We start from the raw sequence: 25,495 nt of genomic DNA, 5'->3' as shown, positions 1-25,495 counted from the left end.
CTCGTAGATAGTTTGATTGTTACTTGATCGTCTCCTTCAATGACTATATTTAGTAAGTTGTTCATGGTGGCCCATTTTGTTGCCTGCAGAAGAGTTAAAGCTTCTGCTTCTTCAGCAGCGGAGGTCCTGAAAAATCCCATTTTGTTGTCTGCAGAAGGGGCCTTGGTGTTCAGTACACAAATTGACAACATACAAAGTTACAACTAGGAAAGAAGAGCATTGAGACTGCTCCAGTAAAATCAGACAATTTCTTGGTGATAAGGCCTCGCTGCATGTTGGAAGGGCCGGTAACAAGAAAAAGGTTTAAAATATTGTAAATAAAAGAAAAGTAAGAAAGCATATTGCAAAACTCGTCTTCATAATGAAAATATTCGTATACTGCATAATCTTTTATATACAGATGATGCATCCATATCTATCCTTTACGTTGACACTACATAGATTTAACTTTCAACAGAAAAAGTAATGGAGTGTTTTTTTAGCTTACAACGAAAGTGAGGTGGTGTTAGCAATCTTTTATCTTGCAGTTGGAGCAATCTTCATTATACCAGAGCCTCACGCTTCTAATCTTCCTCATTTCAGGAGGAACTGAATCACGTCTTTATATTATGAACTTTCCGAGCTGTGTGCTTTAGGCCTTCTGATTTCATATTTCTTTTTAGCAAAGAATCTGTAAAGGCTCAACAAGTAGATATCAAAAAAGATATTATGGAATATTTCGGTTTCGGATCTCACCTTGAGTATCAAGAAAATTTCTTGAACATTAATTAAGTAATAAGAGTTATCACATGTTTAAAATATTATGTTGACATTGTGAATGTTTCATATTAACCAAACCGTATTTCCAATAGCTATCCAAACCGAAATTTTATATCCGAATTGGAATTGTAAAGATCCTCAAGCTCGTCAACGCTATTAGACTGGTCAATTGAAGAATTAGCCGATAATAACTCGATTAGTTTAAAACGAACGTTAATTAATAGAAATTAATCTAACGTGTTATGCAGAATGGACTACTCGAACGTGTCAATCGGATATCGGACGAAGAAGATATCACTGATTTAGTATGAAGGATAAAATCGTCATTTTGTGGAAAAACCGCTATTGATGCAACACTGACACGTTGTGGCTTCCCTTATCAAATCAAGTGCGTGTCCTAGTGTTCCTTGGGCCTTATCTCCTCAAACCGATCGAAGAGAATCAGTTTTCTCTTATTCTTTCTTTTTTTTCTTTTTCTTTCTCTGTTCTTCTTCTCTTGTTCCTGTTTTCTCCGGTGAGAGGTTTTTCAGATTAGAGTGAGAACTGATTTAGGAAATTAAATGATGGGGTTGTGTAGAGGATGAAGGAACTGAGGTTGTTGTTGATGAAGAAGAAAAGATGAATCAGATTTAGGGTTTGTGCTGATAGAAGTTAGGTGATGAATAAGGGATTCAATTTAGGTGATGAATAAGGAAGAATTAGAAGATGGGTTTGTTCTTAATTGATGTTTGATGGAAGCTGTGGGTTGCTTGAGGATTGAATAAGTAAGTTAGGGATTCTCAGATAATTGTCTAGAAGTTCGATTGGTGATGAATAAGATGAAAGAAAAGATGGGTTTTGAAGATTATGAGATAAAGAAGAAACTAGTGATGTTGATATGAAGATACAGTTATAAAGAAGGTTTGGGAGATTAACTTAGGGTTCATATTGATTCTGAATTGAATGGATAATCGAGTGGTTAATGGCTAAAGAACGAAGGGTTTGTTGTTTACATGAGGTTATGAAATTGAATTGATAAAGAATTGAAAGGTTAGGGATTTGTAGAATGTTCAGTGAAGCTTGAAGGATGAAATTGGAAGTTTAGAAGATAGATTGGAGTTGGGTTTTGGTGTTGTGATGATTAACAGTGAAGTTAAGGTGTTGGAATTTATTGGAAGATCAGTTGAGGGTGTGTGTGTTGATTGTAGAAGCAGCAGTTGGGTATTTGGTGTCGATTGGTGTTAACTGAGTTAGCAGTAAAGATTGATTAATTGGCAGAGAATGGATTTGGGTCTCAGGTAATCCTTTCATTTCTAATTGAATTGAATCATATCCATTGATGTGGGTTATAGAATCAGAGTACTTGTTTTGTTAGTTGTTTTTTTAATTGAAGATTTGAGAAGAAAATTAAAAGTATAGTTTCTGGAGTTAGTAATGGAATTGAACAATAGTGTTATTGATTGAGTATGTGTGGTTGATGATTGAGCTAAGGTCTAAGATGGGTGTTTATTGAAGTTTGGATGTGAATAAATGGAACTGTTACGTTTGTGGCTTGTTGGTGGTTATGGATTTGAACTGTATGAGCTGTTGCAGGTGAAGTTGTTAGTGGCTCCTGTCAAGAAGAAAGATCTGAGAGTTTAGAATAGTGTTATGATCTGAACATGGAATTGGTGTTAGTGAAATGGTTAGTTGGATGCTGCTGTGATAAACAAGGTGACTAGGGTTATTATAATGAGGGTTGTTATGTGTGGCTGAGATTGGAGAAAATGGAATTCTGGAGATGTATGAGGTTGTTGTGGTGTAGTGAAGTTATAAGGGTTGTTGTGAAGATGAAATGAGAAAATGAATGAACGCTTAGGATGATACAAGACTGGTTTCAGTTATAAGAGTAATTGAAGTTGTTTGGAACTTTCAAATGGAGTCTGGTGGTATAGTTATTGTTTGGACAGTTAGGTGGTAATGCTGTTGAAGTTGCAAGGAATATGAGTGGCTGGAGATGGTGGTGTTTTCTGTGTGGTTGAATGGCAGAACAGGAGTTAGAGGTAGTTATGAAACTGTGGCTGAATCAGTCGGGTGCGTATGATGTTGCATGTGACACTGTTGGAGGGTGAATGATAGGAAATGATATTAATGTTGTTGTATAGTAGATGGAGTTAGAACTGCTCAGAGTTGAAGAGATATAGGAAGTAGAAAAATTAAAGGGTGTTGCTTAAGAGCTGCATTTTTGCAGGTAAGCTATATTGTTGTTGTAAATTACTTTTGAATTCTCTATTAGAATGAATGAATTATTTGTATATTGAGCAAATGATAGAATTAGGTTGGTGAAATAGAAACTGGACTTAGAGTTGCAGGTGTGGTAGAATTTTTGGCTTGTGATTAGGGCTCATGCCTGAACTTTATGCCTGTCTGACTGAACAGATTCAGTCTGACTTAGTTCATTTCTGTCTGACTCAGTTTATCTGACTGAGTCGAGATACCCTTATTAACTAGAGTTGAGTCATGTTTGACTCAGTTAACCGATTTAGACTTTGACTATTTGACCCTCGAATTTGACCCGACCTTGGCCGTTGACTGTTAGTTGACCTTCACCGTTAGTTCGACCGTTAGTGACTGTTAGTTAACTTTGGTGGACTTGGGCTTAGGGCAGTTTTCTTCATTAGATGTTTTGGACCTCTTGTGGTCCGAATTAGACTGTGGTTTCTTCTACAAAGTTGTAGATATTCATAAGACTTAGCTTTGGACTTTAGAATCAGCCTAATCTAGTTAGTAAACCTTAGTTATGCTAAAAATAGAGAATGAAAAGGTTTAAAGTCATAAATTGGCTTAGAACCATTAGATAGACTTGTATGATTCTTGTGTGAGCCATTTTGGCTAGAATCTTAGAGTTCTTGTGTGATTAATATTTAGTCTGTATTAACAACGATCCATTCAAAGGATGAACCAGTGGATCGTGGATCTCAAGGTAGGCGTGGCTTGTCATCAAAAGAGGTGGGAATTTATATTTAACTCTTTTGTGATTATTGGCGTTTTCTTTTACCAAAGTTTATGTTTAACAAATTCATGCATTGTCTGGTTGTGCTTTTCATGCATTGGTTAACTTTGAATTACGAAAGTTATGTTATATCTTTTAATCTTTCCATTGCTTGGAAAGGAATCGTAATGCTTTTTTTGTCTTTATGAATTGTCTGGGAAATAAGAATTTCCATTTGATTGTTTGGAAATGAGAATTTCCATCTGTGGTATATAGGGTACTGCTCCTTCATTTACTGGTGCGGGACGCGTCTCCATATTATTATCTAGGTGCGGGACGAGTCACCATATTATTCATTGTTTAGAAGGAGTTAGTTCCATATACATAATTGTTTACGTCTGTGAAATTGATTGTGTTTTACTGTCCAGGGAAAATATGAATTGTTTTCAAATCCTTTCCAATGATTACTTAAAAGTTAAATGTTATTCCTACGGGGAACCCCTTTTAGGGATGATGTGCTCACCTAATCCCACTTTCAGTTATAGAGACAGATCAGAGTTGCGTAGCGGAAGCTTCGAGGAGTTGAGTCTATTAGTTGGTTAACTTCTTTTATGTTTAATATGTTGAATATTCTATTTTTAAACTAAAAGACTATTGTATATGTATCATTTGAGAGAAGTTTTTGTATATATATATATTTCAGAACGGGGCTAGTTTTTGGGTTAAGTCTTGTAGCATATTTCTTTATTGAATGCTTAATTTTATGATTTAGATCGTTAGTGCCTCTTTATTTAGTTAATTTCTTGGATTGGTCAGCTGCTAACTTTGGGGGCGCTACAAGAATAAGGTTTATTTGGTTAATATTAGGGATCAGTCCTGCTATAGATTCCTAGGACCGATCCTAGTATAGATCCTTGTTTAAGGGATCGTAACTAAAATAAATCATTTGATTCCTTTCAACCATTGACACAAGTTTCGCAAGTTTGGTTCCTTAAACTCATGTAGTTAAACATAGTTTTCAAAGGTATGGAATCAATTTAAAGTTCCACACAATAACTAGTAAAGAATTATACAGATAATTTTATGTCGCATTTACGAAGTTCTAAAGATAAACGCTATACTTCGTAATACAATATATCAAAGTTGTAAGAAACAACTAGTATATTATTCCTTGAAACTTTGATCATAAAATAATGATCAAGTCACCAATACTGGTGATGCATATATATACTTTGTATGTTATGTTTTCAATCTAAATGACTTGGAAGAAACATAGATGGAAATAAAAGCAAGTCAAGTCTGTTATACTAACTAGTAACGAACAAGCTCGTGTTCAGGGAGAGAACATGTTGTAATGTTGAGACAAGTATTTATTCAAATTAACTCAGGTTCCTCAGGTTACAATGTGTTCTCGGCCATGATAATACATAATGCACTGAAATAGATGTCATCCTTGTATTAAAATAGGTCATACATGCAAGGAATAAAAAAAAAATGAAATTAAAAGTCGAATTCAACGTATTTTCGTCAGAAAGTTTGAGAATCCCGAGGATAAGTTTAAACAAGAATATTAATGTAAACAATCAAAATGAGTAAATCGTATTTGAGAAGTTGAGAACTTTTATGGACAACTGCGGGGAAGACAAGCGGGATGTGCATGAGAAAGTCCATCCCTCTCATATATCGCGATTAGAACAAAATATAATAAAATAAGTATCGTAATAGAGAATTGCGAGAATAAGATGAAATTCCCAATTAAGTCCAACCAATTTTTGCAACACATTTTTTATTCAAAGTTAATAACTTGTTAAGTTCAGAAAATTCTTCTTTTAACTCAGCCCCAATCTTATCCTTATCTCGAGATACTTTCTAGTCTATAATAGGAATTTTTCCAGTTTCGTGTAATCTATTTTGTTTTATAAACATATGAAGCCCTTTCTGAAACTCCACGACTCAAAACCAACTTTGAGTATAATTCATATGGAGCCAAGCAACATGATCACTACCAATGATAATAAGGTCCACCATCTTTGTGGATCGAGAATCGCTTGCACACCAAACAAAAGAGACACGACGCCTGAAAATAATATATCAATTTCTCAATCCGATTTCATCCAAAGAAGCGTTTGTGTGTTTCCTCAACTCAATTTCTGATTTTTGATCTGGTCAACTTGTCGCTAACATTGTTAATACTCTTAACTCAACCCCTTCTTAACATCTGAAAATATATTAAAGTAAAAAGATTCTTAGGTCAATAAAGCTTTTTTTATAAGATAAAAAATATTCTATTTACTAATATAATTATCAAAACTTGTGAGTTTCACCGAGCAGTGCTCTAAAAGTATACATGTGAGTTTGATTAGAATTCTAAATTTTCTCATGTTTACAAATGAAAATATATATCTTTGTTGTGTACAAGTATTCATTTATAATTTAAAACTCGATACAGTATATGTATTAACGTATGGAAGAACTCAATAATATATTCGTTTGGTGTTGATGTATTTTATTTTTGTCCATTGGTGTTAAATAATGATGGAACTCATGTTTTAATAATACTTTTTATCGAAACATAATAATGGAAAGCTCCGTGATATAAATTTTATCTTTCACGTAAGAATATTTTTCGATTAACATCATTTTTTCCACTCAGTCATACGATTTTTAGTTTTGACGTTTGAGTCTTAGCTTCGCAAAAAATTTCAAGAAATTTGTTTCACAACCTCGAGAGCATGGGTATATGTGTTGTTTTGTATTGGACTGAAGTTTGGACCAACAGGATCACGCCATTACTACTATAATAGCTTGAATATACTTATTTACATGCCTAACCATTGAAAAAAAATGTGTCCAACATTAAGTTGTAACCTTAAAATTCATCAAAATCAAATATGTCTATATCGCAAGCCTTTTCTGATATCTGGCAAGTCATCCTAAAAGTTTTAATTTGTTTCATCATTGTAACTAAGCAGGGAAAGACATCATAAACCAAAAAAGCCGAAAACTCAAGTGAAAATAACAAGATTTTAGGATTCTAAGTTTGACAGTTGCATCTTACAACATCCAATGGATTTGCATCTAGTTGATGTGTGGATGGACGAATTGGATGTGAATATACTCAATGGACTTTTCTAAACATGGATATGACACATATCTAAACACGTAAATTATTCAATATTTTTTTATGATGGTTTCAGTTTTCACCTTTAGTAAACCAGTAAGTTAAATACAACATCGATATAAGTTAATCTAGAAGATATGAGATGACTATATATTGAACTCATAACTAACCTCATAACTTTCGCAAATTTTTTTTAAAAAAAAAACAACGATTCTTGAGTATGAGTGTTTAACGGATTTTTAAACCCTTAACCGTATGCATTCTAAAGTCCATTGGACTTCAAAATACCACATTTGAATCCAATTCATTAGTGCAGGAGTTATATATTCGCTCGCAAAGAATCAATAGAATTTCTTGGTATATGCCATTATATACAACTTTGAAGTTTGAAGCTTGGAGATGCAACAACTTGTATCATAAACGAATAAGAAGGGATTATGGAGTTTCGTCTCTTATGCAGTAATTTTGGTTATATGGAAGGAGAGAAACTCCAGTTAATTTTGAAGGAAGTCGATGATAACTTCAGATATTATTCTCGAGGTTAAATTATTCCAGAACTGATCATATAGGCTTTAAATTATGACATTTTTGGTTTAACTCTTTAAGTGGCGTAATCTTTTGATTTGGATGATATAGGACCCGTTAGCTTTAATGAACAACAAATCCCAACCGCTTATCGGTTCAGGATAAACTAACCCAATTCAAAAGTGTTGATATACATATATATATATATATATATATATATATATATATATATATATATATATATATATCGGTTGATAATAAAATAAAAATTATGTATCATTTCGATCAAGCTTCCTTCCTTTGAATATGTAAGTTGTTTTCAGATACAAGGGAATGATTTAACTCAATGTCCAAAATTCGTCGTTCTTGAAAAACCTACCGAAAGAAAGGTATAACCCTCTCTCTTTTTCAAAATTTTCATCTAGTTTATTTGATGATATAAAAAATGGAGTTAGGACGAGGAAGGGTTGTAAAAAATACAAACATTTCCTAGCTAGCCTTGGTACAGTTATTATCTTCATTCCGCTTTAACTAAGATGTTTGAATATCCTTGGGTTAAAGCATTAAAATGTAAAGAAAGACTAGAAAGAAACCATCAATAGTTGTTGACTACGTGATAAATAATATTGATCACAAAAATAACTGTAGCCTAGTAGTAGGACTAGGTCCCGAGATTTTTCTGCATTTGCGGTTTCCTCGTTAACAAAATCTTGTTGTGCCATTTACTTTACTATTCAGCATTATAATTGTTTTATTATGATTAAAGTAAATTGCACTTTACGTTAACTCCGTAATACTTGATATTGATCCTATAGAGTTTCGGATATCCGAACCTATTATCAAGTACACACTTTGTTGTCGTATCGCCTGGATCTTGTATCCATAGTCAATCACACAAGTTAGCTTGTTATTGTATTGTATCGATCTCGTATCCATAGACGATCACACGAAGTGTGAACAGAATTGTCGTATTGTCTCGACTCTGTCCATAGACGATCGCATTCGGCAGGGGACTTATAGGTTGAAACAAAAAGATTGTGATGTATGTTGGTACCCTCGTATTTTCGAGCACCACCTATAGAACTATGGAAAAAATTACACAACCAACACGTTCGGCAAGGGAACCATACCAGTCTGTTTATAATTCTAAAAAGGTTCTCTAGGCCAGTTTTTAGTGTAGACAGGAAAAGTGAGGCAAGATGAAATGGAAATAAAAAAGAAAAAGTAGAGGATGATTGGAATTTAGAAATCAGTTGAGTGTGTACTAGAGGTTGTTTTTTTTAATTGATGGCTCATTATAAAGACTAACTTAAAGTGTTGGGAACCCGTGATACAATAAAAGTAGAGCCATCTAATGTGGGAGATATAGGATCATATCTAGCATTAAATTTATCTACTGAAATTTGTAAAGCTATACAAGAAGGTGGGATGGTATCCAAATTCACAATACAATCAAAAGATTTTTCCTTTTTCGCTAAAATATCCGTCACCCTAGTTCTAGGATCAAGATGAAAACCGATAGATTTGAGGTAGTATTTAACAATCATGTTGTCCTCAGTTAAAATTTCTTGGCACTTCCAATAAATAAAGGATCTAGCAATCCTTTACTAGAGGTAAACAAGGTGGATAACTGATATAAATTAAAAAAAGAATTGACCAAGAAAATAAATACTTGAATGAATGTGCCACGCACGGTTATGATTTGCTTGTTTTAGCTTTCACTACTTTAGGGGAGCTTAGCGAAGATACTACATGTTTTTTTCAAGCGTCTGAAAAATAGCTTAGTCAGTAATGATGCTGGTGTGGTCTTGGTAGTTTTATTTTTCATAGATTAGACTTTCCTATTCAAGAGGGTGTTGGTTCCCAGCTTGTTGCTCGGCTTCCAACCAAGATCCTCGTGTGTAATATCTTTCATTTTTTCAATTACATTCTAAGAGATATTATATTATCGATAAATTCTTTTAGCAAATAAGATCTAATCTGGCGTATTAGTAAGAAATGGTATGATATTTATGGCAAACCCATCTCTTTTAAATCTCATGCACATTCATCTTCCTCAACTGCATAACGTTTTTGCTATACTCATCCGCCAAGACTTCCTCCTTGTAATGCTGGAAGTGATCTACATCCCACTCAAAATAGTAAACAGACATAAGAATGTTTTGTTGATTTTCGTGCAACTGACCGATTATCTGTAAACACAAAAAATCATTACTGCATATTATTGAAAAAGTACAAATGCATTCATTTATATGAAGTATATATAATATATATATATAGATATATATGATATCAAAGTAAATTACCTTCCAATATTTAATCGCCCTCTTAGAATTTCCAATTTTCTCAAAATGTATCATTGCCTTTTTATAAAATGATATCGCCTTATTCTCATATATTAAAAAATGTCAGTATATATAGAATATAAGAAAATATAAATGAAAATTTCAGGAATTCAGTTTTATTAAGATTGAAAATCTAGTGATTTTTCTTTTATAGATTTATTTTACATACCTTTCACAGATAAGCATTTCTCTTCCACATCCACAAAAGAGAAAACAACATAATTCATTTTGTTCAACTTCAAATAACATTCAGCCAATTCAATAGAAGTCACTGCCGCTTGAACCCCCTATAGAACATATTAAATCAACTCTCAGATTAAATGGGCAACATGTAAGTAATTAGGACCACCCCATATAACAGAACGGTTTCTTTTCCTGCAAGTTTTATCAAATTTTCTGCTCTTGCCTCCTCATCCATGAAGACTGTGAGAGTGAAAAATATGCTTAAATTTATCTGGAAATTTGAACAACCTCCAAATCGTTCCCTGATTGTAAGAAAAACCATAGAATTCATTTGGTGAGATGCATTCAAATTGAAGAACATGGCGAAGAAAAAATGATAGATCAATAATAGCATCTAACAAATAACATAAAATAGTGGATTTTAATTCAAAACAAAAGATATATATTCTAAATTCTTTCATATTTCTAAATGGATATATATGTTTTTGGGTATAAATATTCTTTTTATGACCTAAAACTCGATACCATAAAAGTTTTAGTCAATGAAAAAACTCAATAAAATATTCGTATTGTGTTGTTATATTTTACTTTTGTGCATTGGTATTAACTAATATTGAAAATTTGTTATATGTTTTAATAACACTTTTTTTTGAAGAAAAATAACGCAATGTTCCATTATATAAATTTTATCTTTCACACGTGAATATTCTCTAGTTAACATCATATTACTACTATATACTAGCTAGCTACTCTACTTATCTACGTGCCTAACCACTGGAAAGTATTGTGTTCAACCATCGAGGTTTTACCATAAAATGCATCAAAATCAAATATGTACATGTATGTTGCAAGCCTTTTCTGACATTTTGTCACCTGTCCTAAAAGTTTCTGTTTGGTTCATCATTTGCCACTAAGAAATAGACAAAATAAACCAATGATCCGAAAACACAAGGAAAAAATAAATAAATAGAAAAACATATGAAACATTATATGTAGGTCCAATCACGTCTTATATTGGTTCGATTTTAGTCTTATCTGCATTCAATTCAACACATGGCGGATTTTTAGTTTGACATTTGCATTTTACAACAACTAACTGATTTGCATTTAATTGATTTGCTGATGGAAAAATTTGATGTGGTGCACTTAAAGGATTTTTCTAAACAAGAACAGGAGACATATTTAAACACCTAAACTATCCAATATTTGTCATGAAAAAGCGGTTTTAGTTTTCACCATTAGTTAACCTATAAGTTAAATATAAGTAAATCCAGAATACGTAAGATGAATATGAACTTAAAACTAACCACATAACTTTTGCATTTCAAAATTACCATTACCTTAACGCAAAATTCATTAACGAATTTTTAACCCCTTAATTGTAATCAATCCAAAATACATATTGGATTTCGACGAACCATATTCGAATCCAACCATTAATGCAAGAGTTACATGTTCACTCGCCTAGTAGAAAGAGACCATCAGTAGTGATAAAGAATACTAATCATGAAAGCGACTGTACCCTAGTAGTAGGAATATCACGTTGTGTCCGTGGAGACATATGCTATGCTCGAATCCCAGCAACCACAATTGGTTCTGGAACTGAGACCCTTTGTAGTATATGATATGGAATTGGTTCTAGATGTGATGGGAGTATTGAATGTAGTTTGCAACCAAATTTATAACTTCGACAATATACTCGGTCATACCTTTCATCGACTAGAATTGGCTTCATACAAATTAGATATACCATTGAAAGTTAGACAAAAATTCTAGTTTACGACAAAAATACCGAAGCTAGACAAAAGTTCAGTTAATTATACCATTGAAAAACATTCTTAATTAGCATTTATTGAAGTCCCTAATCATTTTCTTTTTATAGACTAAAGACATATGACCAAAAACAAACATCAAAGTCGATATTTAGGATTTGATACTATTTTCTTACTTCTTGCCCAACGTAAAAATATATGGGAAAAACTTTTGCTCGCACGCTACTCGAACTTTTTTTTATCTAGCAAAATCACAATTAACCATTTTACAATATGAACGACACTTAATCAATACAGTTAATTTGGGTAAACCTTTCATTTATCAAACTTACTTTTTTTTTATAAAACAAAGAGAACAGATTAAAGAGCACACAAGCTGTGTGCATGCGGTTAGAACCGAAAGAGGGAAAAATCCAAATGAAAAATCAGCAAAACAAAGCTAAAGCAACAAATTTTCGAAGTGAACAATGTGAATCAACCAAAGAAGTTTAAGTTTAGTAACCTGAACATCAAGAAGCAAACTGAAAATCAATACCTACTATCAACTAGTAGGCTCGTCTAACATCATCTATAAATAAACATCCTGGTTTTTCGCAGGATCACTAAACATGTCTTCACGGTCGTTCTTTAAAAAGGGAAAACCTAAGCTCCATAAATAACCATACTCCACAGGTTTATTCGCTGAGACCTTGTTAAAAACTTTATATTTTGAGAAATTGTTCTTTTTTGTACTCAGAGTACCGTATAGGGACATACTTGTTTCTTTGGATTTTAAACTCAATTTCTTATTAGATCTTTAAATTAGCTCGGATGAAAATGGTATCGTAATGCTAATCTCTAAATCTTCCACCACTGACTGAGAAGTGGCTACCTCCTCTTCTTTTTGTTTTTCTTCGGTCAAACCAACAAATGATTTTGAGTTTCAAATCCAGGGTAAATGGAAGGATCGGTACATGAGGTGCTTGCACCGTCCACAACAGGATGGACATTCATAACTACAACTTGGGTTTCCTCAACTGAAAAGGTTTCTTTGTTTTCCTCGATCTTTTCTTTTTCTTCTTAAAAGTGGCATCTGTATCAATAACATCCTCATTTTCTTTAGCCGCTTAATTTAGGATTGCTCTACATTCACAAACCAAATTTTCCGCAGTTTTATAATGAGAACAAAATTTAGGGAGCTTTGGAATCTCAGCACCTTGCCAAAAACCTTTTTCATTATCATCATCACCTTCACCCACCCATACTCGATCCAGAATCTTCTTAGAAAAATCAAATTCTATTAGCACACTAGCAAAAAAAAAAAAATCATTTCAAGAGTTGTATTATGTACTTGAGTAGTTTACCGAAAGCCTTAGCCATTGTCAGCAAATTCTGCTCCGCCCAATACTCCAAGCTTAAGCCTGGAAATTTTATCAACACCTTAACTAATGAGGTACGCTGTTTTTCCGGATTGAATCTCGACTCTCAATCTCTAACTTGCAAAAATTGACCAGCCACCTTCCAGTTGACCGCTGACAAAATAAGTATCTTATATTTTTCATTATCAAGATTTATCACAAAGAAACTCTTTCCAATTAGAATAAGCTTCATTGTACCTGCAATTTTCCATTGACATAATAGATGATCTCTAGATTATTTTAACTTAATCATGCTCAGATCAAGTCTTCCAATGAGACTAAATTTCCATTCGTACAAACCTTTCGTGTACATACCATTAGTTGACTTAATAGCTAGTGAATCTCCTTTGAAATAAGAAGTCGGAAGCGCATCCAGTTCGACATTTGAAACAACTCTCTTATTGAAAGTTTTTTCCAGAAACAAAGAAGAAAACCCCCCCAAGCCGACATCCAATTCGCATCCAATTACTTCTACAATCTCAAACCAAAACAAAAAAAAACTACCTCCTACTTGCAGAGAAAGAGTAGAGGCATAAGAAGCACAAGAAATCAAGAGATATGGCGGGAACGATCGAGAGATCTAAGTTCTAGTGCATGGTTTTTATGTCGCCTAATTTTTCTAAGAGAGAGAAAAGTTCAGGTACTCCTATTTTGTTAAACTTTCATCTGACTATTTATCTACTTTTGGTTGCAGATTGTAACACCCCGTTTTTTTAGCATGGCGCATGCTAAAAGATGCTCCATGGCTTGAGATGAAGCTTCATTCAAAACTTATGTTGCTTAGCAAGAGGTAGATTGCCTTAAGGCCAATACCGTGCCAAAATGGCGCATTATGAGCGATACTTGGCCAAGAGCCAAATCTCGCATCATCATGATGCATTAGGCCAGTTGCGTAGGTGGCCTTGAGCTTGCAGCGTAATCATTGCGCATTAAGAAAGTTATTGGCCTAGAGTCAATATCGCGCAATCATTGTGCAATACGGCAGAACGAGTGGTGCGTGATCATTGTGCATCAGGCCAGAGAGGAATGGCGGACGAATGTTGCGCAATCATTCTGCGCAATCATTGCATGCAATGATTGCGATGAACAGTGAAGCAAGCATGTCATTTTGCTCCTCTTTCCATACTTGTAGAAATTCCATTAAGACATATATAGGGAGGGGTACTTGGTTGAAGGTACATATGCGGACTATGTACCAAGTAAGCTTCATAGCTAATTAGCCGGAAGAGTATAAATGATGCATAAGGCTCATTTATAGTTGCATAGACTTGAGAAGAGGGCATTTGATGCTTAGGCATCACTATGCCATGCCGCAGACCCGATGATGCATAATAATTATGCATCTTTGACGGAATGGCCTACGGACCAGGCCATCACCATTTTTGCTAGGCTACGGCCTTGCAAACGAGTTGGTTAAGCTTCTGTCCCTTCGAGGATGAACTACGGTCTGTGCTTGATATATTTTGAGTAGGGAAGGTTACGTAGGCAGCCGCAATGAGTTGCAGCATTGTCGGTTCAGCACGTTAGCCCCTCATATCATCTAAGCTCGGTAGTTCAATGCAAGAGATGATTGCGGCCATGCTTGATGAGGCTTGGTTGCATGCCATCAAGTGGATTCTCATACTTTCTATCAAGCTACGTAGAGTTGGTAATCGAGTTAAGGTAGGGAATGTCAAAGGCTCAGTGCGGCCTATGCCAAAGTCCAAGGCTTACGCTGGGATAAGACTTGACGTTATAACGGTTGGTCAGCTAGATAGGAAATTCAGTGATGAATTCCCTACGTTGAGGCAGAGCTAGAGATGCATGCAATATGCATTAGCGTTAGCCTTACGTACCTAGACCCTTTAGCAGATAAGGGTAAGTCTGGAACGGTGTGGAAGCTAAGTCAGCCATGTCATGCTCCACGAGCATGCCTGCAAGGGAGAATGGACGTGCATTTTCCCAGCTTTTAGGACCGGACCGTAGCTTCATCGTGGCGCACCGGGGAAGTTACGGCCTGCGGGGAAACGCGCCAAAGGCGTAATTTTCCGGTCTGTCACAGTTGGTATCCGAGAAAGTTCCGAGAAAACACTAGAGACTGTGCGGAGTGGGTTCGTCAAACGAGTATTTTTCCTTCAAAGGGAAATGAAGTTGGAGAGTATGAAAACTTTTGCGCGGGAAGAGTTTGTAACTGCTACGCCAGTTAACATGTGGATCGAGTTGAGCTTGTTCATGTGCTGTGAGTTTTCCTGGCCTAAATGGAACCCCACTTACGAGTGGATATCCGGAAAACCGTCTGGGACGGTGGGTAGACAATGGGACTGACCATCCCCACACATTGGAAGATGTCCAATGGTGTGCGTTGTCAGGCCCGGCTAGCATCCCACTTACGAGTGGCAACCTGGATGACCGTCAGGGACGGTGGAAACTGGATACTGATCCACACAGTACTGTGCTAAAATCTTGTCATTTCAATGACATCAACCTTGTGAACTTTAGGGACTCCTGAGTGTGTAGTACGGGAAATATACTTAGGATACCTGGTCGAGATATCATCTTGGCACTGGCCAATTGCGATTCTTGGTATTGTTGTGGGGACTTTTGGATTTCTGGGCAGGTGGTATGGGACATGTGCTCAGAAGGTCTAAATTGTTGTTCATGACAACTTGAAGAAACCTGTGATTTCTGAGCATCTGGAATCGGACTTTTGCTCAGGAAATCCAAACTGAAGAGATTGTCCACAATAATTTGGATTTGAAATTCGGGGACGAAATTCTTTGAAGGGGTGAAGAGTGTAACACCCCTTGTTTTTAGCATGGCGCATGCTAAAAGATCCGCCATGGCTTGAGATGAAGCTTCATTCAAATCTTTCGTTTCTTGGCAAGAGGTAGATTGGCTTAAGGCTAATACCGCGCCAAAATGGCGCATTATGAGTGACATTTGGCCAAGAGCCAAATCTCGCATCATCATGATGCATTAGGCCAGTTGGGTAGGTGGCCTTGAGCTTGCAGTGTAATCATTGCGCATTACGAAAGTTATTGGCCTAGAGTCAATATCGCACAATCATTGTGCAATACGGCAGAACGAGTTGTGCGTGATCATTGTGCATCAGGCCAGAGAGGGCTGGCGGATGAATGTTGCGCAATCATTGTGCGCAATGACTGCAATGAACAGTGAAGCAAGCATGTCATTTTGCTCCCCTTTCCATATTTGTAGAAATTCCATTAAGACATATATAGGGAGGGGTACTTGGTTGAAGGTACATATGCGGACTATGTACCAAGTAAGCTTCATAGCTAATTAGCCGGAAGAGTATAAATGATGCATAAGGCTCATTTATAGTTGCATAGACTTGCGAAGAGGGCATTTGATTCTTAGGCATCACTATGCCATGTCGCAGACCCGATGATGCATAATCATTATGCATCTTTGACGGAATGGCCTACAGACCAGGCCATCACCATTTTTGCTAGGCTACGGCCTTGCAAACGAGTTGGTTAAGCTTCTGTCCCTTCGAGGATGAACTACGGTCTGTGCTTGATATATTTTGAGTAGGGAAGGTTACGTAGGCAGCCGCAATGAGTTGCAGCATTGTCGGTTCAGCACGTTGGCCCCTCATATCATCTAAGCTCGGTAGTTCAATGCAAGAGATGATTGCGGCCATGCTTGATGAGGCTTGGTTGCATTCCATCAAGTGGATGCTCATACTTTCTATCAATCTACGTAGAGTTGGTAATCGAGATAAGGTAGGGAATGGCAAAGGCTTGGTGCGGCCTATGCCAAAGTCCAAGGCTTATGCCTGGATAAGACATGACATTATAACGATTGGTCAGTTAGATAGGAAATTCAGTGATGAATTCCCTACGTTGAGGCAGAGCTAGAGATGCATGCAATATGCATTAGCGTTGGCCTTACGGCCCTAGACCATTTAGCAGAAAAAGGTAAGTTTGGAATGATGTGGAAGCTAAGTTGGCCACGCCATACTCCAGGAGCATGCCTGCAAGGGAGAATTGACTTGCATTTTCCCATCTTTGAGGCCCGGACCGTAACTTCATCGTGGTGCACCGGGGAAGTTACAGCATGCGGGGCAACGCGCCAAAGGCGTAATTTTTCGGTCCGTCACACAGGTTCTAGTCAAGCTCACAATGTCCCAAACTAAGAATTTAACAATAACTCGATACTTGGAGAAGCTGTGGAACTGCTCTGAGCTTGACCGTGAAGTTCTCAGCTTGTCTAACTCTATTAAGCCAAGCATGATGCTGCAAAATTTCGCTACAATTAATGTATAACGAAACGAAATCATCAACCATAGTATTTGGCCTTAGGAGAGCCAAGAATAAAGTGAAAGCATTAATAACTTCCACTTATACTTTTGTATTTTTCAACAAGAAAAAAATCAACTCAGAAGTTTGAATTATGCATCACACTTTCCTATTATTCGATCCAGACATACTTGAGGTGAGATAACATCATGACCCGAGATAACAAGCTATTGCTTCCCAGTAATCTCTAGCATCCACTAATTAATTTTGACCGTATCCAATACAATAACTGATAACCATCATAGTTTATCCCAGTTTTCCAGGAGCTTGATTCTGGAGTATGAGTTCCTAGGATCGAGTCTCCGCAGAAGAGTTTGGAGATCTCATTAAATACTCATCTTATGTAAATTAAATTTAAGTTCTTAATGTATCTTCTTTCCTATTAAAAAAATACAACAACTGATTGGTCATTTAGTGACAACAAATAATAGTACGAAATAAAAAATATAGATGATGTATTAAATCTATAGGAACAACATCGCATGGAAAATTAAAAAATCGGAGAGCTTGGTAATAATGTGGCCACACATATATGAAGGTGTAACCGTCCCATTTATTTGGTTCGTTGTTAGCCATCAAGGGAAGGACAAGATAAACCAAGGGAAGGACAAGATAAACGACCTAAGCCGAGAGCTCAAGTTAACGTAACAGATCTAGTTGGCAAACTCTTGAAACATTACATTTAGGCATGAGCACGGTCAAAATCGGTTCGACTTTAACATTTATCCATACCCAATCCAATGTGTGGTGGATTTCAAATTTGACATCTACATTTAATCTAGCATCTAACAATTTGCTTCAAGTGATTACACGGATAGACGGATTGGATACAAACGAATTTCTTTAAAAATTATGGGCCGAAAGGGCCGAAAATATTTCTTAACATGTAAATTATTTTGTATTTGCATGAAAAAATAGTCTTAGTTTTATTGTATCGATGGAAGTAAATCCAGAATACATAAAATGAATAAATATTGGACTTATGGATGACTTGTAGTTTTTAAAATTCCAAAATCACCCTGAACTTGACGGATCATGGGTGTGGGTGTTCACGGTTATAACCCCACAACGGTTAAATTCAGTGGATTTAAAAGAAAGTATCCTCTTCCAATCCATTAGTGCAAGGTAGGGGTGCCAATTGGTCCTATCGGGTCCAGGTAGTATACTACCCGGAACCGGTTATTTTATTCGGTTTTGGGTCCTAGCGTTTCCGAGTCCGATTCCTAAATTGATGGACCCAGAATCAGACAGTTAGAAACACTAAATACCCGTCGGGTCCGGATATTTATCAGGTCTTCTAAAATCACCTTAATTTTTGCAAAAAAAATGTATATTCATCACTTTAGCTTGAAACTAATAATTTTTTTAATATAAGACTAATGTAAAATCTACGTAAATGTTCTAATTAAGATTAAATTTAAGAAAAAAAATGAAAAACTCAAAAAAGTCTAAGCAAAACTGGACAAAATTGTTACATCTTATGCAAATTAACAAATAAAAAGACGCATAACCGGGTACCTGATATCCGCGGGGTAATACTCGTTTGGACCCGAATGATTATCGGTTCCTAACGGTTATACCCGTCGGGTAGCTACGTTGCTAACGGGTCCGATTTTAGGATCCGGTATCGGGCCTGATTCATCCAGGTCCGGTCTGGTTTCGGGTAATCGGGTACCCATTGGCAACCCGCTGTTGTGACTGCAGGGTCATTCGCTCACTCGCGAAAATCGGGTGAGTCAAATCGCGATTTATGTGTACGCTAAGTGCCCACCTATAATAGTTTTCTTAGGTTAATTTAGAGTCTGAAACAGAATGCTACAGGTCCAGATCTATGGTTTATAACCTTCTGCTAAACTAACTTCTACAATAACATCAAGAGAATGTCACCACAAAACTCAAGAAGATGATGACCATATGCAATTAAGAGACATGGCATGACTCTTAAGAACTGCGAGATACTACAGTCCAGGTGTTCTCCTTTAAAAAAAGTCTCTAACATAAATGATGAATTCATGCCCCATCGCCTTCCAGGTAGGTAAAATTCGCAAGCAAGATGAATGATGTCACATTCAATAGATCCCATATGATACGAAAAATTATCTCAAAATTCAATAATAGTTGATTTTGATTTCAATCTACTCTACTGCAAAAACAAAGACATACAGACCCTACTCTCGTTTTTTTTTGTTTTGGTTCATGTGGAGCAGAGTCAAGTCCATTCCGTTTACAAAGCTTAATCGGAAGCAATAAGCTCCTCGTAAAACGAATGACCTATTGGAAATGGAACCTTCTTCACGTGTACGCTATGCCTATAACAGATTTTCTTAGGTTCAATTAGATATGCAACAAGATCAGATCTATGTTTGACTACCTTCTGCTGAGCTAACTTTTGCCATCAACATCAAGAGAACGTCACCACAAAAACTGAAGAAGATGATGACTATATGCAATTAAGAGACATGACATGACCCAGTTGGGAAAAAGTTAACTTTATCATGTTAGAGCTGATTTTTACAACTTAAGATGTGGTTATATGGTTCTAGGTAATTTGAGCTAAGTCCCGACTTCATGTTGCTTTGACTCTAAGAACTGCGAGATACTACAGAGATCACCTTCAAAAAAAAAAAAAAGTCTCTAACATAAATGATGAATTCATGCCCCATTTCTTTTCAGGTAGGTAATTCAAAAGCAACGTTCCATAGAGCCCATGTGATATAAAAAATTATCCAAAAATTCAACAATAGTTGATATTGATTTCTATCCACCCTACTGCAAAAAGAAAGACGCACACTTGCAGTAGACTGATGCATACTTGAACACCCTTCAGCATAATTTTTATACCTCATTAACAGTGACCATGTCATGTCGACTTTGACTAGTTGCTGAATAACAAACTTGTAGAGCACGTGAAAGTCGAAGAATGCCTTTTACCTTGATGAACTAAGATAGTATTTTTGAATAGAATACAGAACAAAGATGTCAAAATCCACACTGCGAGCAAATAGTGTTAACGACAGATTGGAAAACATAAATGATGTTACTTATCAGAGAGAATACTTGACTGTATTGTTCTTATCTTATGAAATTTTTGGAAAAATGAAGAGAACCTAATAGTGCAGTGTCTTACTCAAGTTACAATATCTTGTAAAATGATACTGGTAATTACAACACTAACATAAGCAGTATGAAAACACAAGATGGAAATATGAAAAACTACAATGTTGATCCCTATAATTATCTATCGGGTACTGTTAAGAAGTAAGAAAAAAAAAACCTCATGCAACAGGGAAGGCTCTCCCTTCCCTTGACTTAAAACAGTGCCATAAAGTTGGATTGTTGATATAAAGACAGAATAAAGCAATCCATCTACATATATTACTCAATAACACAGTTTCAGTAACATTTAGGTTCACACAAAGGTTAATCATCCAATTTCAAAATGAAAATCACAAGTCTACAGAATGATATAAACATCCTGGACTACCACATGCTGTTTTGGTATTGTACGTGCATTTGGGTTCGCATTTCAAATTTTGAATAGATAAACGAATGAAGAAAGAGTACTGAGGACCTCATTGTCTCTTTTTGGTTGTTTTAATCTTTGTTATATCCATGAACTCAATGATGAACTCTATTCCTTTGATGCCCTAGATAGTCTTTCGAATCCAAGGATATCAAGATGATGCTTATTCTCTCTGACTTTTCATCACGAAACTTTCTGTTTGTTAATTTCAACTGAGGATTGTAGAAAATCTGATATCAAAGACTTAATGAAGAACACAAAACTCAAACGAACTTCTCTTAATTCATGTATTTCGACTCATGGCTAAACAGCCTATTCATATGACTAATAAACTTGACTCTCAAGTAAAAAGACTTTCCTAACATAATCAAACTCTAACAAAGAAACTTCTAGACAATTCTCACGTAAACAAACTCTTAAAAACAGTAATACTTGCAACCCAAGTAAATTTCTACATGCTGTACCACCGTATCAACAATACTTGTTGATCTATTCACATCGTGTCAACTGTATCAGTTGATCCAACCTCATTTTGTCAACTCTCATAGTTGATCCATACTACTTGTATCAACAACACTTGTTGATCCCTTCTGTCTTCTTCATAGTATCTTGGTTTATTCTTCAACAAGGATAGTACTTGATGTCTTAATATATCTGTTAACTTTTGCAGGACATTGTTCCGCTACTTCCTAACTATGTGATCAGTTTCTATCCTAATAGCTATTTTTAGTCCGACTCTCATCATTGACATGTCGCATCATCAGTTTAGATGAAAAACGATGGAGCCAAGTCTCATCATTGGAAGTTTGGCTTGATTCGAGGCTGATCCGAGTTAACCATGTTATCATTCCTGCCAGCTGATTTTTAGTTTTTAATTTCATCCATTTTCTTGTATCTGTAGCCGTTTGTTAAGCACATCCCTGAAGAGATGACATTACTTTGAAAGTGCTGAGATTTTAATAAGTTTTGTCATATTGAATGTACCATATATGGGACGAAATGTGTAGTGACCCCAAGTTTACTCCTTGTAGTAGAAAGTTATGCACCATATATGATGGCACATCCCACATATGGGTGCCGAAATATAAATGTGTGTGTAAAGATAACAACCCACCTTCTCGCGTACTTCTGAGTTCTGATATATCCGATCCGGCCCGGCACTTCTTATTTTTCTGTTTTCCTGCTTAGTTTACTCTTCTTTCTCTCAGAGCCCTAATCTTCCATGGATTACTTCAGCTTTCTCCCTCTGGATATCACATTAGACATCTTAACCCGCTTACCAACTGAATCGTCCCTTGAATGCAAATCAGTATGCACTAATTGGAGATCTATTGTAGCTCTTCCATCATTCTCCAGGATACACTGTCATCGTCATCTGAATCATCCTGCTTCTGAATCTGCTGGTAAGTTGGGCTTTCTTGCTCTCACATCTCACGATGAATTATACTATTTTGAATATGATGAGAATCATGATCAATTAACAACACTCATTCAGCGAATTACAAGAATTGATTTTATCTCTCCGTTTAAGTATTTTGGTTTTAGGTTTGTTGGTTCCGTTAATGGGTTGGTTTGTCTTACCGACTTCAGCAACCAACCTGTTTGTATTTGTAACCCTATCACCAGAGAATATCTTATTCTTCCAGAAATTAAGAAAGACTGTGATATTTATAAGTATAGTTATGAGAGACCAGCTTTGGTTATGTTTCTTCAACCAATCAATACAAAATTGTTAGGTTCTATAAGTTCAAGATCTGTTTAGAAGTCCATATATACACTCTAGGCAGTGGTGATGGATGGAGAAACCTTAGGAAGTTCAATTATGGTGGATCCGCAAGTCTAGATTTAGAATATAGTGTTTTCTTTGCCAATGAAACTCTTTATTGGATGGACTACGAATTAGAAATGATCGGCACCTTCGATTTGGCTGAGGAGAAATTTGGTGGAAATCTTTCACCGCCTTCTTTGCCACTAAACGGTGAATGGATTAATTACAGAATAGGGGTTCTGGGTGGGTTTTTGTTTTTTGCTCTTTTTGACGAAGTAGACAGATTTCACGACCTATGGCTATTAAAAGAGAAGAATCTTAATCATGACAAGGAAGAGGGAAAGGAAGATCAGTCACTGGTTTGGAAGGAAGAGTTTAGGATTAACAAAATAATGGACTTATTAGCCGTTATGAAGAGTGATGGTGTTTTTACTTACGGTGATAAGTATATCAATCTTTACGACACAAAAACTGCAACCTCGAAACGCCTTGTGAAGTTCAAGAATTGGATTTCTCAAGTATCCCCTCACAATAACACCTTAGTTTCATTGAAAGATTTAGGGGAAGAAGATACAAAAGTTATGGTGTCGGCTAAAATTGGGAAGAACAAAAGCCGTGAGCAGCCACAGGAGGATGCAGACCCTGAATATATATACCTGTAAACTGGTAACTTTTGTCGGGTTTGAATTTAAATTTACATTTTTGTGAACCTAAATGCCGACATTGTCTTAGTAATATATTGAGACTAATGAGGTACCGATTTCTTGCATTTCAGATATATTTTCATTTATGGTTCATTAGCTAGTCTTTCTTCGATTTATTTTGGAGGAAATCATCCCTTGTAATTCTTTGAGAGAATTTAAGTGGAAGCAATTGTTTTTCAGTGTTGATTTCCTGGAATTTCTTTCGTGTTTTTGTGTGAGGCCAGGAGGCAGAGACCAAACTCGATTCTATTCTGAAATTCTGTGGAGAAGGACAGGACTAACTAAGAGTTGGTAAGAGGAATTAACATTTTGAGGACGACGGAATTAAAGACATATGGCTATTAAAAAAGACGAATCATAATCATGAAAAGAAAGAGGGGGCCGGATAAACATCGGTCGTTGGATTGGAGTAAAGAGTTTAGGATCGATGGTATGAAGTCAATGGACTTGTTAGCCGTTACGAAGAGAGGTGGCATTTTAAGTAACAGTGGTCACCTAGATATCAACATTTATGACATAAGAACTTCAACCTCGAAACGCCTTGTGAGGTTTAACGGTTACATGCTTGATGTAATCCCTCACAAGAACTGATTTTCGGTAAAATTTCCGGCTCATAATACCATGCTTGATGTAATCCCTCGAAACGCCTCATAATATATGGGACTTGAATGTATTTGTAAACTTCAACCAGGATCCCCATTATTATATGATCAAACGCTGGCATGCTTCGTGATGATGATACGAGCTGGAAAGAGGTCGTGTCATTTGGATTTAACTTCAAGAAAAGCAGAAGAATCAGGTACTAATTTATTGCATTTAAGATGTGTTTTCATTTTTGATTCATTAGCTAGATTTTCTTCGATTTATCTCGGAGGAAATCATCCCTCGGGAGAATTTAAGTGGAAGCAAAATGTTTATTTCCTGATTTTTCTTTCGTGTTTTTCTGTGAGGCGAGGAGCAGAGACCAAACTCGATTCCATTCTGGTATTCTGTGGAGAGGGACAGAACTAACTATGAGTTGATGAGAGAAATTAACATTTTAATTTGTTCTACAAGCCAGCTGGATGGTTAAGAGAGATGGTTGGAGCCAAAGATTTACTAGCAGAGCCAGCTGAAGAGGAATTTAGGTTTGGATTACGAAGTGGGTTGATTCGTCGCATTGCTCTTAACAAGGTTCAACCTGGTGCTGTTCCAAAGGTCAGCAACAATTCAGAAACGAAAACAAAACAAAATCAATTTTCTTGGGTTTTTAGCTAGTTTTTGATCGAGGGTTGTATCTGTGATTTTCAGGTGGTGGAATGTGCATGTGGTTCTGGTTAAAAAATGTCGAGGATTCTCTTGTAGCTATGCAAAAAGCAAAATTTGATGCATCTGATCTTGAACGGGTATGTTGTATATCAATTGAAAATTTAGCCTCGCATTCGGTCAGTTGGGTGATACACTGTGAAAATGGAGAGGTTGTTTATTCTGTTGCAAATAGTGTTGTGTTGAGAGCTAAGCTACAATTCTAATGGTTTTACTGTCCTTTTTGTATCAGGGGAAGTTGACTGAGATGGTAGTATGTTGGCTTCTAGGAAACGGATGTCTATTCTCCTACATTTTTTTGAGAAACTTGTCTATGCACGTCTTTCCGAAGTTGCCTATTGTTAAGTGCTGCCGTGCCACAGCAGACTCGGGAAGTACAGTCTCGCAACCTCTTTCTTTCTCGTGTTTTTAGCTTTGGATATATTTGGGGGAATTTGATGAGCATAAATTTCAACTAAGCTTTGCAACTTTTGCAGGCTGCGCAAGAGAACAGATCAGTGGGGGTAGGCCGGTGGCTACGCTGCCAGGGGGCGGACGGGCCTATGCCTAGTTTCAAAAAAAAAAAAAAAAAAAAAACGGTGGCTTTGTAACTCTAAAAGTTCATCGTTCCAATTTTCATGAGCTTTTTTGCTTAATCACAATTTCATTGTTTCATATTAATTGAAGACTTTTACAATAAAAGTTTTCATTTTAGTAAAAAAAAAAAAAAAAAAGTGAATACTGCAATTCAAAATTTGATTTTAGTTGCAAAATTTAAAGTTTTTGGAACTGTTCTCCTATAATTTTCGGTACCGATCACTCACCAAACAACTATAAGAAAATGAAAATGAAAACGAAAACAA

At 36.1% G+C, this 25,495-nt stretch overlaps 1 long non-coding RNA gene across 6 annotated transcripts; it reads left to right on the top strand.

The window, feature by feature from the left end:
* Positions 1 to 22,054: 22,054 nt before the first annotated feature.
* Positions 22,055 to 25,229, top strand: LOC113283661. Of its 6 annotated transcripts, none has more exons than XR_003327567.1 (5): positions 22,055 to 22,279; positions 23,573 to 24,147; positions 24,299 to 24,545; positions 24,639 to 24,733; positions 24,886 to 25,229. It is a non-coding gene; the product is annotated as an uncharacterized LOC113283661 (long non-coding RNA). The 6 variants fall into 6 exon arrangements; XR_003327566.1 differs by having other exon boundaries at positions 22,055 to 23,945; positions 24,040 to 24,147; positions 24,310 to 24,545; XR_003327565.1 differs by having other exon boundaries at positions 22,055 to 23,945; positions 24,040 to 24,147.
* Positions 25,230 to 25,495: the final 266 nt, after the last annotated feature.

Source organism: Papaver somniferum, chromosome 5 (assembly GCF_003573695.1).
Source record: "Papaver somniferum cultivar HN1 chromosome 5, ASM357369v1, whole genome shotgun sequence".
In the NCBI taxonomy this organism is placed as follows: domain Eukaryota; kingdom Viridiplantae; phylum Streptophyta; class Magnoliopsida; order Ranunculales; family Papaveraceae; genus Papaver; species Papaver somniferum.
Note: the sequence above shows the minus strand (reverse complement) of the source record. Positions and strands in the feature narration are given on the sequence as shown.